This window comes from Anastrepha obliqua, chromosome 6 (genome assembly GCF_027943255.1).
Source record: "Anastrepha obliqua isolate idAnaObli1 chromosome 6, idAnaObli1_1.0, whole genome shotgun sequence".
Classification (NCBI taxonomy): Eukaryota; Metazoa; Arthropoda; class Insecta; order Diptera; family Tephritidae; genus Anastrepha; species Anastrepha obliqua.
In genome coordinates this window covers 25,872,776-25,890,035 of record NC_072897.1, presented here as the reverse complement: position 1 = coordinate 25,890,035, position 17,260 = coordinate 25,872,776, and the positions used below count along the sequence as shown (strand labels likewise).

The following is a 17,260-nucleotide window of genomic DNA, read 5'->3' as shown; positions in this document are numbered from 1 at the left end:
AAGAACATTCGATAAGTTACGCCAGTAGAACATCTAATGATCACGAGAGGAAATATTCTACAACCGAACGGGAGTTATTTGTTATCGTTTGGGCTGTTAACCATTTTCGACCTTACATTTATGGTAAGCCATTTGATCTTGTAACAGATCACCAACTATTAGTGGCTCCAATGTAAACAGGACGGAAAAGACATAAACCCCAGACTACAGCGATAGATTTTAAAGTTGGGAGAATACAATATAAATGTAAAGAATGCAAAAGGAAAAGAAAACAACGCTCCAGACTTCTTAAGAAGAATCAACACAGATACGTTCGAAATAAATACTGGAGAACAAATTGATAACATGAGTACCTGTGCAACCATTCACTCCCAAGAAGAAGAACAGAATGATCATTTTCCAATCTTTTATACAACAGTTAACAGATTTCATACACAACTAATACTGACGAAAGAAAAAACAAAGGAAATCGACATAATCAGCAACAAACGAAAAAATTTACATAAGCCCCGATGACATACAAAGTAATTTTATGACATATATAAGGTTGTCAAAAAAGTCTTGCGGTATTTCCGCAAGCTTGTCTTTGCAAGCGCGTAGTTCTAGTCGTATTCGTCGCATCGGTTCACGCTAGATCTTTTTGGAAAGCTCTTTTCACGTGCTAACACGTGTTTGATTATTTGTTGTTTGCTTTTAGTCGTTCGTGAGTTATAGCGTCGCAAACATGGAGCAAAATAAAGAGAAAATACGGCATATTTTACAGTACTACTACGATAAAGGCAAAAATGCATCTCATGCTGCCAATAAAATTTGTGCAGCTTATGGACCCGATACAATTTCCATTTCCACTACACAACGATGGTTTCAACGTTTTCGTTCTGGTGCAGAGGTGATCGAAGATGCGCCACGGTCCGGAAGGCCTGTCGTCGAAAATTGCGATAAAATCGCTGAATTGATCGAAAGAGGCCGGCATAGTAGCAGCCGTAGCATCGGCCAAGAGCTGGGCATGAGTCATCAAACCGTTATAAACCATTTGAAGAAGCTTGGATTGAAAAAGAAGCTCGATGTATGGGTGCCACACGACTTGACGCAAAAAAACATTTTTTGCCGTATGGATGCATGCGAATCGCTTCTGAATCGCAACAAAATCGACCCGTTTTTGAAGCGGATGGTGACTGGCGATGAAAAGTGGGTCACTTAGGACAACGTGAAGCGCAAACGGTCGTGGTCGAAAAGCGGTGAAGCTGCCCAGACGGTGGCCAAGCCTGGATTGACGGCCAGGAAGGTTCTACTGTGTGTTTGGTGGGATTGGCAGGGAATCATCCACTATGAGCTGCTCCCCTATAACCAAACGCTCAATTCGGACCTGTACTGCCAACAACTGGACCGCTTGAATGCAGCACTCATGCAGAAGAGGCCATCTTTGATCAACAGAGGCCGAATTGTCTTCCATCAGGACAACGCCAGGCCACACACATCTTTGGTGACGCGCCAGAAGCTCCGGGAGCTCGGATGGGAGGTTCTTTTGCATCCACCGTATAGTCCGGATCTCGCATCAAGTGATTACCACCTATTTCTGTCCATGGCGAACGAGCTTGGTAGTCGGAAGTTGTCCACAAGAGAGTCCTGTGAAAATTGGCTCTCCGAGTTTTTTGACAATAGGGAAGCGAGCTTCTATAAGAGGGGCATTATGAAGTTGGCATCTCGTTGGGAACTCGTCATCGAATAAAACGGCGCATATTTGACTTAAATCGCATTATTATAACCAATTTTATGAACAATTGAAAATTCAATAAAAATACCGCAAGACTTTTTTGACAACCTTATATATATTTAGACGTTATTTGCAACACTCACCGAATATCAATACCATCTAGTCCAACAAAAACGAATAGAACTGTTTGACACACAATTGAAATTTTATAAATGCACATATCAAGACATGGCGAATGAAGAAGAAATACCTAATAATACATAGCTAAGTGTCATAAAAATGAAACAGGGCATGCAGGTATAAATGAAAATTATACCAACTTAAAAATCATTATATATTTTAAAAACCTAAAAACAGCAATCCAAAAATTTGTTAATAATTGCAATGTTTGTAATAAAGAAAAATACGACAGAAACCCATTAAGACTAAAACCAATCTTACAGAAACGCCAAACGACATTAATCAGATCGTAGACGGCGACACATGCACCAAAAACACCACTTCTTGACATTTATTGACAGATTTTCGAAAAATGCGATCACACTACCATTAACGGATAGAAACAGTGTAACCCTAGTAGAAAACATCAGGATCTTCTTATCCATAAAAGGTCAAAAGCCACAACTTTGAATATTAGCCCATGAATTTAATTGCGTCAATATAAAAGAATTTCTTAAACAGGAAGAAATAGACGTCCATTTTACTAAACTAAATAGCCATACAAGCACTTCGGATATCGAAAGATTTCACAGATTAATCGGAGAAAAAATACGTGTTTTAGAGGCTGAAAACTCACGAATTACTACAAATTAAAAAAATTTAAAAACTACAGAACGGTATAACAAATCAATACACTCAACCATTAATGCTAGACCAATTGACGTAGTAGAAAGACGAAAATTCACGAAAAATGATAATCAAAAGAGGTGATCACAGCCGCCGCGGCTCGCTTCATACCCGCTGGACGGATCCGGGACATACGTCCCAATTTCCCAGCCGAAGCAGCTGTTCTGACGAATGAGCGTGATCACCTACGCCAGGCCGATCCTGGGGATCCTCGAATAAAGGATCTCAATTCGGAGATCCGGCAACTGGTAACCCGACATAAGCGGACCAAATGGGTAGAGCATCTGAAGTCCTGCAACTTCACCTCTGGTGTGAAAAAGCCGGCAATTTATACTGCATCCTCCGGTCGACAGATCCAAACGTTGTGCCACCAGACGGTTGCACAAACTGACATAAAACAGTGCACCGCTTGCTTTCTCCAGCGACGAGGTTCAGGGGGCCATCAAACATATGAAACCATCTAAAGCCATTGGCCCTGACGGACTAAACATGCTGATGCTGAAAAAGCTGGGTCCACTGGGAGTAGAATTTCTCACTAAGGTCTTCAACCTGTCTATGGCCACTCTCATCATTCCTGATAAGTGGAAATTAGGGAGAGTGGTCCCACTACTGAAGCCAGGGAAAGCCGCAAACCAAGGGGAGTCCTATCGTCCGATAACTCTCCTTTCCCCAGTAGTGAAGACGCTTGAAGCCCTTCTACTTCCACTCCTTACAGAACACCTGACTCCAGCCTCACACCAGCATGGTTTCCGAAGAGTGCACAGCACCACCACGGCACGCACCATCATAAACACCCAGGTAAACCGCGGACTAAACCAAAACCGACCCTGCGAGAGGACTGTCCTAGTAGCGTTGTATTCACAAAAGGCTTTCGATACAGTCAGCCACGCCACGCTACTAGATGACATTTTACAGTCGACACTCCCGCCAGGGCTGAAGAGGTGGACCGCGAACTACCTGAGTGGTCGTTACTCGTCGGTGATATTTCGAGACCAAACGTCAAAACAGAGAAAAATAAAGCAGGAAGTACCGCAGGGTGGTGTCCTTTCACCCTTGCTTTTTAATTTCCACATTTCGGAAGTCCCCCAGCCACCAGAGGGAGTCTCACTGGTCTCATACGCCGACGACTGCACGATAATGGCGTCGGGCAATGACATTGATGGCCTATGCACAAAAGTAAACAACTCCCTCGCCCGCCTTTCTCGCTTCTTCACTGCGAGAAACGTATACCTTTCTCCCACTAAATCCACGGCGACCCTTTTTACCACCTGGACAAAGGAGGTCAAGCTGCAACTTCAGGTGCACGTCGATGATACCCCAATACCGACGGTAAACAACCCCAGAATATTGGGAGTCACCTTTGACAGCTTGCTCTCCTTCTCAGCGCACACAACCCCTATTGCAACGAGAGTACAGAATCGCAACAAGGTCCTCAAGTCGCTTTCCGGCAGCACTTGGGGCAAAGACAAAGAAATGTTGCTGTCGACTTTCAAACCAATAGGCCGACCGCTTTTTAACTATGCTGCCCCTGTCTGGTCGCCTGGAACCAGTGATACGCAGTGGACGAAGCTCCAGACCTGCCAAAATATTGCAATTAGGACCGCGACAGGATGTCCCCTGATGTCCCCAATCCAACATCTGCACGACGAGGCTCACATGCTCCCTGTAAAGGAGCATAACAAACTGCTCAGCAAGCAGTTTCTGCTAGGGTGTCACCGTAGGCCTCAGCCATGCAGACACCTGCTTGAGCCTGAGCCACCTCCCAGGCACATCAGGAGGCACTTCCTCAACTACGTGGAAGAGATCCTGGACAAAACAGACAGACCACTCCAGGTTCAGACAGTGTACAGACAGGCCATAAACGACATTCATCGCGAGACCCTTGACACCTTCTTAAGCGCCCGACCCCCGAATGCTGTTATCGGAGCCCAACCACTAACTCTTGCAGACGAAGAGCTCCAGCTTTCCCGAGAGTCCCGCGTAACCTTGGCACAATTACGTTCTGGATACTGTTGCAGGTTAAACTCCTACTTATCCAGAATCGACCCCGACATACTAAACATATGTCCGGCATGTGAAGGCACCCCGCACGACACTAACCATCTTTTCACATGCCCCATCAAACCCACTCATCTAACACCTCTCTCCCTCTGGACCCAACCCGTCGAAACAGCTAATTCCCTGGGCCTACCGTTAGATGAGCTAGACGAAGACGACTTGTGATTACACTACACTGACAGGGCGAACATACTGCTACAACAACAACAACATCAAAAGAGTATTTCAAATCAGGACGAAAATAGAGAAGAATATCAACAATCACAAGAAGAAGATTACGTAAAAAATTACAAAGCACTAAAACACAAAAACGTTCCCACGACAGTCGGTTCTACGTTACTGGAACGACCCGGATTTATACCCGGCCAAGGACTGTCACTTCAGGATGTTTATGCTGCTACAACAACAAAAACGAACCGGAATGAAAAAAACTGAATCTAACAAATATACACCCAATAAACATTAAACGACCAACAAAATTTGCAAGTGCATTGCAATAATAATTATAAAAATTACACATCATCGACCGAAAAGAAATAGACACTATTTTGACATCTATAGAGGACCTTGTTTTTGACACCAAATTAATAGAATATAAGTCTTTACTCGAGAGTATAATTAAAAGCATCAGGATGAAATTACACACAATTGTACCAAACAGACATTGTAACAGACAGAAAAAAAGGGGACTAATAAATCTATTACATCAATGACAGACAGAATATCGAAGATCATTTAAAAATTATAGACGAGAACACTCATATGACTATCTCCAACATTAACAAAAATATACAAATTAACAGCCATTTCAATGAATTAATTTCTTGAAAGTTTCATGGAAATGTAAATGTAATTACCGGTAATTACACTACACTGACAGGGCGAAGATACTGCTACAACAACAACAACAACGACAGAAAAGAGATAATAGGTAAATTTAACGAAATTGAAACAGGATACACTAATCTGAATAAACAGTTTATCTACTTTGATACTTTAATGAAAATAAAAATGTTAGAAGTCAATGTCGAACACATACAAAACAATATAGTTTCCGCAAAATTAAACACTATGTCAGACAATATACTAACAAATGAAGAAATAATTAAATATAACATAGACATCAATAAGTTACAAAATATAAAATTAGGAACAGCCCGAAATAAAATAATTTTCGCAATTAAAATTCCTAATAAAGCAATAATAGCAAAGAGATCAAATTTTACCCCTATAAGTAATGATAACTATGAAGAACTAATTTTTGAACAAAAGGATATTATATACCTATATATATATAATTGGCGCGTACACCCTTTCTGGGTATTTGGCCGAGATCCTCCTCCTATTTGTGGTGTGCGTCTTGATGTTGTTCCACAAATGGACTCCGACTCCGAACGGCAGATATTTTTATGAGGAGCTTTTTCATGGCAGAAATACACTCGTAGTTTTGCCATTGCCTGCCGAGGGGCGACCGCTATTAGAAAAAGGTTTTTCTTAATTTTGGTGTTTTCACCGAGATTCGAACCTACGTTCTCTCTGTGAATTCCGAATGGTAGTCACGCACAGACCCATTCGGCTACGGCGGCCGCTAGATATTATTGAACTAACACAACAAGATATTATTGAACTGAATAATACATTTTATAAACACGGAAAATATTTTTAAAAAACAATTTAAAACAAGCTAACCTATGTATTTTTAATAAAAATAGTAACGAAAGAAAATATATAGAGAGGAAACAGCAATGAAAACGGCTTGATATTATTAAAAAACCAAAATGTACATGAAGAAAAATTATCTAATACTCTTTAACGATTGTGAAATATATATTAACAATGAAATGTATAAAACCTAAATAGGAACTTTAAACAAAATTTCAAAGTAAACAACATAAATTTCAATATTAATTATACAAAACTGAAACCAACTTTTAATGAAATTATTTTAAAACATATAAAAAATATCGAGAAAATAGAAGAACTAGAATACCACAAAAAATCTACACAACTTATAACTTACTAACATTTATTGCAATTCTGACAAGAATAACAACTTTAGTATGTACTTTTATTCACTTACCATACAAAAAAGAATAAAATATTTCCATTAAATATAGCTTTGAAAACTCAAAGAAAGAAAAAAGCAGTCGCATTCGTGACACAGCTGTGATCGGTGTGTTTTTTTCAGTGCTCTGGTTCATTTATCAAAAAAGAAAAGGCGTCATGAAATTAAAAGATACAATAGATAGTGACATTTTTTTTCGCAGAATTCGGTGTATAGCGCTGTAATAGTTCTGTCTGTGAAAACCACGTGTTTTTTTTTTTTCTATTAATTCCTGGAATTTCTACCTGAAAGATGAACGTTTAGAGTTTTCTTACCGCAAAAGTGCCTGCGGTAAGCCGCAAAAAAGGTGATGCGATGGCGTCCTCAACGCCTTCGGCCTCGTGCTCAGCAGAAGATTTTGAGGAATTTTGCGCTAGTAATCTCAATAAATCTGCTAGCGAAAAAATGGATACAAATCTGCGAAAGACTAAAAATAAAGGTCAAAGCGAGATCTTTAAGAAAAAAAAGAGTGAAGCATATCCTTGAAGCATATCCAGATGGAAATGAGAGTGAGGAGATGATGGAGTTTGAGTTTGTAAAATCTTCGAAAGACTCCATAACAATGCAAAATTATGGAATGCTGAAACTGGTACAGTTGAAAAAAATGCAACTGCCAAAAAAATCCAGAATACAAATGAATCTGAAGTTGTGAAACGTTGTGGTGTGAAAAGGTGTAAAGAAAATACTCCTGTAAAATATATTGAAAATAACACTGCCCTGCAAATTTCAATTTTTCTGATGCGAATAAGATGTGACCTAGTGTTCCCGAAGGGAATTTTCGCGCTGAGCACGAATCCGAGTTCAAAAATTTTCCATCACGTCAGGTTTTCAAAAATAAGGGGGTTGAAACCCCTAAAAATAGCGTATTTGGCCATTTTTCAAAAATTGTGGAGCAGAACCCTGACGTGCTACGATCTTCGTTATTGTCAGTAATTGAAGGTTGAACTTTGCTCTTTGAAATAAGCCCAAACCCAAATTGTTCGCATGCACCCTTCGAGTAGGGGGTGTACTTATGTCTACGGGGGTTGGGAAAAAAATGAACATAGGAACTTATCTACACCCAAGATAAGATATAATGAAAAGTGCAGTGTTCCTAAGGTATTTAGTGTCGCTGATTACAAACCTGTAGTCAGATTCCCAAAATTCATGACGTGATAAGAAAAACCGGCGATACACGGGTACTTTTTATGTATTTTATCAGGTGTGCGGTCGTGTGTCAGACGATGTATTAGATTTGAAAATTTGAATTTGATTTTTTTTATTTCTTTTTAAATGGAATGTTTGACTTCAGATTTGTAATCAGACACTAAATACCTTAGGAACACTGCACTTTTCATTATATCTTATCTTGGGTGTAGATAAGTTCCTATTACTGACAATAGCGAAGATCGTAGCACGTCAGGGTTCTGCTCCACAATTTTTGAAAAATGGCCAAATACGCTATTTTTAGGGGTTTCAACCCCCTTTTTCTCGAAAACCTGATGTGATGGAAAATTCTTGAACTCGGATTCGTGCTTAGCGCGAAAATTCCCTTCGAGATCACTAGGTCCCATCTTATTCGCAAAACCGATGCAGGGCAGTGTAATTAAAAAAAAAACTATTACAAATACGATTTTACTTACGTGGGTAAAAGGATTCGCCTACATTTCCACCTCAAAGCCAAATTCATTGGAAACAACCTAGGTAAATACACATTAACAAAATAAATTTGGAAAAGAATAAACTTTTCCGGAATTAAAAACACTCAATTCCCATCGGGACAGCTGTCTGTATACAGCAGTTGATCCCGTCTAACAAACATAGGGCAGTGCTGCCATCGATTTTTATAAGTCGATACAACAGTTTTGCCCAAATGCCCGTAAATCGCTCCTCACCACTAGGTGGCACTGCAAAGCAAGCTGATGCCGACATTAACCCAAGTGTGGCTCAAAACAAAAAAAAAAATTACTATAATTGCGAATCTGAAATTTTCTTACAAAACAAGATCTCTGAACTTGAAGCAATATGTATGCAACTTAACACGTTGACTGCCGAGCGAAATTTGCTGGTTATCACACAGCGCCGCAAGTGTGCATCACATAATCGTGCAAGTATAAATTGAAACATCGCACGTTCTCATTTTAGTTGCAATACTGTAGGGGCTGTTGATATAATATAAGGTTGTCAAAAAAGTCTTGCGGTATTTTTATTGAATTTTCAATTGTTCATAAAATTGGTTTTAATAATGCGATTTAAGTCAAATATGCGCCGTTTTGTTCGATGACGAGTTCCCAACGAGATGCCAACTTCATAATGCCCCTCTTATAGAAGCTCGCTTCTCTATTGTCAAAAAACTCGGAAAGCCAATTTTCACAGGACTCTCTTGTGGACAACTTCCGACTACCAAGCGCGCTCGCCATGGACAGAAATAGGTGGTAATCACTTGGTGCGAGAATCGGACTATACGGTGGATGCAAGAGAACCTCCCATCCGAGCTCCCGGATCTTCTGGCGCGTCACCAAAGATGTGTGTGGCCTGGCGTTGTCCTGATGGAAGACAATTCGGCCTCTGTTGATCAAGATGACCTCTTCTGCATGAGTACTGCATTCAAGCGGTCCAGTTGTTGGCAGTACAGGTCCGAATTGAGCGTTTGGCCATAGGGGAGCAGCTCATAGTGGATGATTTCCTGCCAATCCCACCAAACACACAGAAGAACCTTCCTGGCCGTCAATCCAGGCTTGGCCACCGTCTGGGCAGCTTCACTGCTTTTCGACCACCCACTTTTCATCGCCAGTCACCATCCGCTTCAAAAACGGGTCGATTTTGTTGCGATTCAGAAGCGATTCGCATGCATCCATACGGGCAAAAATGTTTTTTTGCGTCAAGTCGTGTGCCACCCATACATCGAGCTTCTTTTTGAATCCAAGCTTCTTCAAATGGTTTATAACGGTTTGATGACTCATGCCCAGCTCTTGGCCGATGCTACGGCTGCTACTATGCCGGTCTCTTTCGATCAATTCAGCGATTTAATCGCAATTTTCGACGACAGGCCTTCCGGACCGTGGCGCATCTTCGATCACCTCTGCACCAGAACGAAAACGTTGAAACCATCATTGTGCGGTGGATATGTAAACTGTATCGAGTCCATAAACTGCACACATTTTATTGGCAGCATGAGATGCATTTTTGCCTTTATCGTAGTAGTACTGTAAAATATGCCGTATTTTCTCTTTATTTTGCTCCATGTTTGCGACGCTATAACTCACGAACGACTAAAAGCAAACAACAATTAATCAAACACGTGTTAGCACGTGAAAAGAGCTTTCCAAAAAGCTCTAGCGTGAACCGATGCGACGAATAGAACTAGAACTACGCGCTTGCAAAGACAAGCTTGCGGAAATACCGCAAGACTTTTTTGACAACCTTATATATTTGTTGGAACACAGAAATCCCTACTGGGATAACGCAACAGTTTATTTATTTTTTTATATACATATACATAATACACGTATTTGATGTATATTATTGAAATACTTCATTTTTAATACTATATGAAATCTTGAAATCATTTCATCATATTTATATTTGAATTGTCATACATTATATATATATATCCTGTTATATGTTTTCAATTTTAAAATCAAACGACAGAAAATATAATTACAATAACGCAATATTACACCAAAAACAATGCGCCGGCACCCATTGCCCGGCGCGGCGCCATTGAAAAGCCATGCGCCGGGCAATGGGTGCCGGCGCGGCAGTCAACGTGTTAAGCAAGAAATGCTTCAACTTAAAGCTGATAATGCTAAGCTAAAAGATGAAAATCTAAATTTAAAAGGTTCACTAAGTACAGGGACATTGAAAGATAAAATTGTCGCTAGTTATGAAACTGATGAGGAAGAACTTAACGGAGAAATCGACTGAATCCTAAAAAAAACAAGAAGGCCAGCTGAAAAGAGAAAAGCTGATGAATCGTTGGAAGACGCTGACCAAACAACTCCTACAGCAAAACCAACAACAGCATTGGTGATGCAAAAATCAATTGCTAAGCGTCCGCCCCCTATAATGGTGACAAATGTAAGTGATTACCAAAAACTATATTCTTATATAAAAGATAACTCGGAATATGAATTTAATATTAAATTACTAAATAATGATGTGCACAAAATGATCATGTTTGATGTAAATGACTACAGAGTAGTAACCAAAATATTATCCGATAAAAATATATCCTGGTACACATATGAAAATAAGCAATCCAGAGATATTAAAGTTGTAATAAAAAATTCGCACCACTCAAATCAACTACATAAGCAGTTTACTAAAAGATTTAGAAGCGCAAGTTTTTAAACCAAAAAGTGCCATTAACAAACTAGCTTGGAAAACCAAAAAGCCACTAGATATGTTTCTTGTCAGCTTTGAACCGACCGATAAAATAGAAGATATATTCAAGATAAATAGAATATTAAATACTGTAGTTAATGTAGAACCAGTTAAAAGTTCGACATTAATACCACAATGTAAGAACTGCCAATCGTATGGACATACTAAAAATTATTGTGGAAAACCACCAAAATTCGTAAAATGTTGAGAAAAGCACCTTACAGTTTATTGTACAAAATTGTCAACTGAAAAACCAAAATGTAGCAACTGTGGAGAAGCGCACCCCGCAAATTATAGGGGATGTGCAGTTGCCAAGGAACTGCACAAGCTCAGAAATAATTCTCGCAATATTTTAAATACCAAATTGCATGAAAAAGAACCTGAAAATAAAAATTTAGAAACAAGAGCACAACAGACATACCTATGCTACTATAGTTCGATCTGATAATGCACCGCAGCCAACCGAAAACTTTGATACTAGTCAAATCTTACAAAATATTTTGTCAAAGCTATTAAATATGGAAGAAGCTATTACAAATATTGATGAACGATTAAAACAACAAGAATATAATAACGGAAGGAGTATCCAAAAGAAGAAGTAAACATATTGAATACCTTCAAAGTAATGCTATGGAATGCAAACGGTCTTTCTAAACCTGAACATGAGTTACAAATTGTTTTAGACGAAAACAACATAGATGTCTGCTTAATAGCAGAAACACATTTCACAAAACAGTCGTTTATAAAATTTAAAGGTTACAACTGGTATCACACAATACACCCATCAAATTCAGCAAGAGGAGGTAGTGCCATAATCATCAAAGAAACGTTAAAGTACAGTGAAGAACCAAAATATCAAACGGAAAAAATTCAGGCAACACTAATTAAAATTTATACAAAGAAGTACAGCATAACGCTAGCAAGTCTATATAGTCCACCAAAACATGCACTTAAAAAAGAAGATTATTTTGCATTCTTCTAACATGTTGGAGATCGCTTTATTATAGGTGGCGACTTCAACGCAAAGCACACACATTGGGGATCCAGATTGACAACGAAAGGAAAGGAGTTACTATGTGCAATAAACCAGTATAATTGCGAAACTTTTTCATCAGGGAGTCCAACTTACTGGCCCTCAGATCAAAACAAAGTTCCAGACCTAATAGACTTTTTCATAATAAAAAATATCAATTGCAACTATCTTATACAAGTAGAAGAAAACGCTGATTTAAACTCTGATCACTCACCAATTGTATTCACTTTAAGCGAATACTTAATATCAAAAATAAACAAACCAACACTCGTGAATCATTACACCGACTGGCAAAGTTTTAAGTTAATTCTAAAGGAAAATATAAATCTGAATGCTTCCATAAAATCGAGAAAGAAATTAGACGAATTATCGAAAAATATATCAAAATTATCCAACAAGTGGCCTGGCAATGCACACCGGAAATAAAAAGAAGACTTAAAGGAAATAGTTATCCGAGGGAGATTTTAATGCTAATAAAAAATAAACGTAGATTGAGAAGAAAATGGCAACAAACCAGAGCACCACGAGACAAAGCCAAACTCAATAAACTCTCTACACAACTAAAAGAAGAAATAAAACAACTTAAAAATGACTCCATTAGAGATGCTCTAGAAAATTTAACGAGCGATAAACGTACGGACTATTCTCTTTGGAAGGCAACTAAAACCTTGAAAAGGCCTATTATGCATTCCCCACCAATAAAAAATTATGATGGCAGCTGGGCCAAATCTAACGAACAAAACCCTGAGAGATTTGCCGAATATCTTCAAAACATTTTTCATCGTAACGAAGGAGATGAGTTAGAAAATATACCTCATCCTATTCGACAAAAAATCGATAAAATCCCCTTGATTTCCTTTAAAGAGGTGAAGGACACTATTAAAAATAAAATAGATATCAAAAAAGCACCCGGTTATGACCTTATAACAGGGAAAATATTAAAAGAATTGTCCAATAATGCTTTTGTCAAATTGGCACATTTGATTAATGCTGCATTTCGTTTAGAATATGTACCGCAACAATGGAAAATAGCGAAAGTTATTATGTTTCCAAAACCAGGAAAGCCAACACACGATGTGACATCATGCCGACCAATATCGTTGTTACCAATTTTATCTAAGCTTTTTGAAAAAAACTTGCTAAAAAGATTAAAACCATTGTTAGATGCAAAATGCCTTGTACCAAACCATCAATTTGGTTTTCGAAATGAGCACTCAACGATTGATCAAGTGCACCGCATTACTCATGTAATTGAAAAATCACTGGAAGAAAAACAAATCTGTTCTACGGTATTCCTGGATGTATCGCAAGCTTTTGATAAAGTATGGCATGAGGAACTTCAAGCAGTTTAACCAATCCAGTACTCAAACATTTTAAAATCCTACTTAACGAGCAGATACTTTAGAATAAAACAAGCAGATGTCTATTCAGAACTGAAAGATATTAATGCAGGTGTCCCGCAAGGCAGTGTACTCGGGCCAGTTTTGTATCTCTTGTATACTAACGATATACCCACATGCAGCAATACAACAACTGCTACATTTGCCGATGATACTGCAGTATTAGCAACTGATGAAAAACACTTAGAAGCGATTCAGAAGTTACAAGCATCAGTAAATGAGATTCAAAATTGGACCAAAAAATGACGTGTCAAGTTAAACGAAACCAAGTCTGTGCATGTTGACTTCACTAATAGAAATATAAATTACAAACCAATATTTATCAATAATACGGCAATACCGCATGCAATTACGGCAAAATATCTAGGAATGACCTTAGATGCTAAGCTGAGATGGAAAGCACATGTCAAGAAAAAACACGAGGAGTTAATTCTTAAATACAAGAAAATGTATTGACTGTTAGGCCGAAATTTTAAACTCTCTATTTATAACAAAATACTTTTATACAACCAAATACTGAAACCAGTGTGGTCATATGGCATACAGCTCTGGGGCTGCACCAGTGAAAGCAACAAAAACATCATTCAACGATTCCAAAATAAAGTATTACGCGACATCGTTAGAGCGCCGTGATACATTCGTAATTGCAATCTACATAAGGATCTTAATATAGACACCATTACGGATATCATAAAAAAATTCGCAAATAAACATAAAGAGAGAGACTTCAGCAGCACATCAATGATGAAGCAGCCAAACTACTAACTGATGACCTCACGAGAATATTAAAAAGGACGAAACCGCATGATCTCTTTTCATAAAATTTTGTCTTTACTTGAGATTTAATTAAATATATGTAAAATGAATTGCTTATTAGTTTTGTTAACTAGATTGGAATAGTAATAAAAAAAAAATAAATAAATAAAAAGAAATCTGATAGCTCCGTTTACTATCCATCCAATTTTATAGCCAAACCTTTTATTTGGTAGACACCTCAGAGTGTGACCTGTTCAAAAATATTTAAATTAGAAATGGCATGAGTCTATATCAGCATATCCGTCACTTAAAAATACAGGATATCGATATCATTGAAGAAGTTGGTGTCACCTTATATAAGGTGTTCTTCTTCCATCCCAGATCGGCAAACAATTTCGTCACCAATAATGACATTCTAAAAATGAAACTAAAGCCTTTCATTCCCAGAACGGCGTTTGAAACATATGGCGTAATTCGAGGAGTTGCGCTTTACCTTTCAAATGAAGAAATCCGGAAAGAGTTAAAGTCTTCTAGCAAGGTAAACTTCGTACAACGTTTTCTTAGACGTGATCCGGAGGATTCAAGCAAATTTCTCCTAACCTTCTCAGTTAAGCTGGGATTTTTGGGCAACAGTCTACCTAAGGATGTCAAGCTTGAATTTACAAATTTTCAAGTAGAACATTACTTTCCATCTGTTAGACAATGCTACAACTGTGGAAGATTAGGACACACACAAAAAGGCTGTAAAAGTAGTAAACGCTGCTTGTTCTGTGGTAGTACAGAAGTTTGTATACCGCCCTCCGAAATAAGTCAATGTATTTTCTACAAAACTAAGGACCATAAATATTCTGATAGAGAGAAATGTCCAGTATGGAAGAAGGAAAATGAAGTTAATAAACTGAAAACCGTAAAACAGTTATCTCGTAAAAAAGTGCTCAATACTTTCTTTCCGAAAAGCAACAACCGCTTCGATGTGTTAGATGTTGAAGATACGGATTTCCCGGTACTGGTTGAGAACGACAACTTGATCGACTCTAATGAAGTCATAAATCGTTCCTTGACCAAAAAGAAGTATAGCTCAGTTGTCAAGAAGGGTGCAATTCCCAAACAGTCTTCTGTCAAGCCTGATAAGATTTTGAACAAAAATACCAAGCCTCGTGTGGTTCCAGTGTTTGAAAGACAAGACTATCAAATTACTTCCCAGCTAGAAAAGGTATTATGGGAGCTAGTGAAGATAGCTAAAGCTACTTGTTTCAGACTTAATGATACTGAGACCCTTGCCCAGGTCACCAAACTGAGCAGTATGAGATTAAGTGCGGTTCGGCATAAGTAAATTCATTAGATGAAATGTCTGCAATATAATTGCCAATCCTTGAAGACAAATATAGACAATATTGATCATTATATTAATAATAATCGTGTTGATGTGGTTTGTCTTAGTAAAATATTTGAGTATGATGGAAATAAATGTAGAAAATTTATCAATTTCAATATGATTAAAAAAAAAACAGACCAGATGGCTATGGGGGTGTAACCATAGCCCTGAAAAAACAAATTCAATTCAAAAGCATAACGTACTCTTCTAATCTTGGCATAATTGTTGCAAAGACGGTTAATTTAAATCCAAACTTTGTAATTTGTGCGGTCTACTTCCCTCCAAAAGGTTGTTTCAGTTTCTGAACAGTTTTGGCAATGTGTTAATTTGTGGGGATTTCAATGCCAGATCGACTGAGTGGGGTGACAGTATAAATTCACCCAGAGGTAAGAAATTGGTTGAACTTGTAAATTCCTCCGACTTCTGGTGTCTGAACAATTCTTGTTTTACTTTTAAAAGAGATCTAAACAGGGCCGATGGGTCGGTTTTGGATCTAACCTTCACAAATGCTCCTACCAGCTGTACTTGGAATCTTCTGCCTTTTCAGCTTGTGGGTAGCCACCATTTTCCAATTTTAATAGAGTTCTCTGAAGTTAGTATTAACAATCCCAAATTTCTGGTCAAAAAGAAGCTTCTAAATGCCTTAGGGGATATTTCCTTTGATCCATCTTTTGAAATAATTGAAATGAAACTTCAAGAAGAAATATCTGTTGCCACCTTCCATTTGTCTGAGAAATGCAAACCAAAGGCTTGGTGGAATGAGGGACTAGCCAAGTCCTATCGCCTACATGTTGCTGCTTTCAAGAAATCTAAACACTTCCCATCTCCGGAAAATTTGGAAGTAGCTTTGGAACGCAAGAAGGCGTGGCAAGCTGAAGTAAAAGACGCCAAAAAAGAAAATGTTTAGGAAAAAAATAGCAGAGCTGAATTGTAATTCAAGTTCGAGAGCGGCGTGGAATTTTGTAAAATGCCTTAGAGGAGTAAATGGATATTCTGCAGATTCTAAGTGAAACTCAGACAATAATGATGTGTACCTTAAGCATTTGAAATCACAGGTACCACCCAACTCTGCTGCCTGGCAGGAATTACCCAATACAACTCCTGTATCCAGGCTTGCCTTTCAGTATGATGTGGTGGTCACGGTGCTTAATGCCAAAAAACGGCGCTCAGCAGGAGGCTGTGATGGAATAATCTAGGATATGATTCGCGCTCTCTCTGACAAAAGCTTATGCAACAATTAGACAATGCCTATAACTGTGTAAGGGGTAATCTGTTAGTTGATATACTCAGAAAAAATGGCGTAGAGGAGCATTATACATCCTGGATTGCGAATTTCCTATCCAATAGAATCCTAAAAATTGGTACGGATTCGGTTGTTGTAAATGACGGCTTACCCCAAGGTAGCTGTTTAACGCCTATGCTTTTTAATGTCTATACGGCTAAGTTGCACGATATTCAGGATAATTGTACCTCCATCCATCAATTTGCGGATGATTTTATTATTGCCTCATATCATAGAGATTTTGATTTGGCTGAGGCCAATCTCCATAGTAAAGCTCGAGTTTAATCTTTCGGCAAATACGTTAAATCTGTCCTTCAACCTTGAGAA

The 17,260-nt window shown here is 38.4% G+C and overlaps 1 protein-coding gene across 1 annotated transcript in view; it reads right to left on the bottom strand.

The window, feature by feature from the left end:
• Nucleotides 1-17,260, bottom strand: part of LOC129249823 (uncharacterized) — a 379,233-nt gene that overhangs the window by 15,401 nt on the left and 346,572 nt on the right. The window contains exon 17 of the mRNA XM_054889490.1: nt 6,699-6,810. The gene's annotated coding sequence lies outside the window, so the exon portion shown is untranslated. The remainder of the gene's footprint in view (nt 1-6,698; nt 6,811-17,260) is intronic.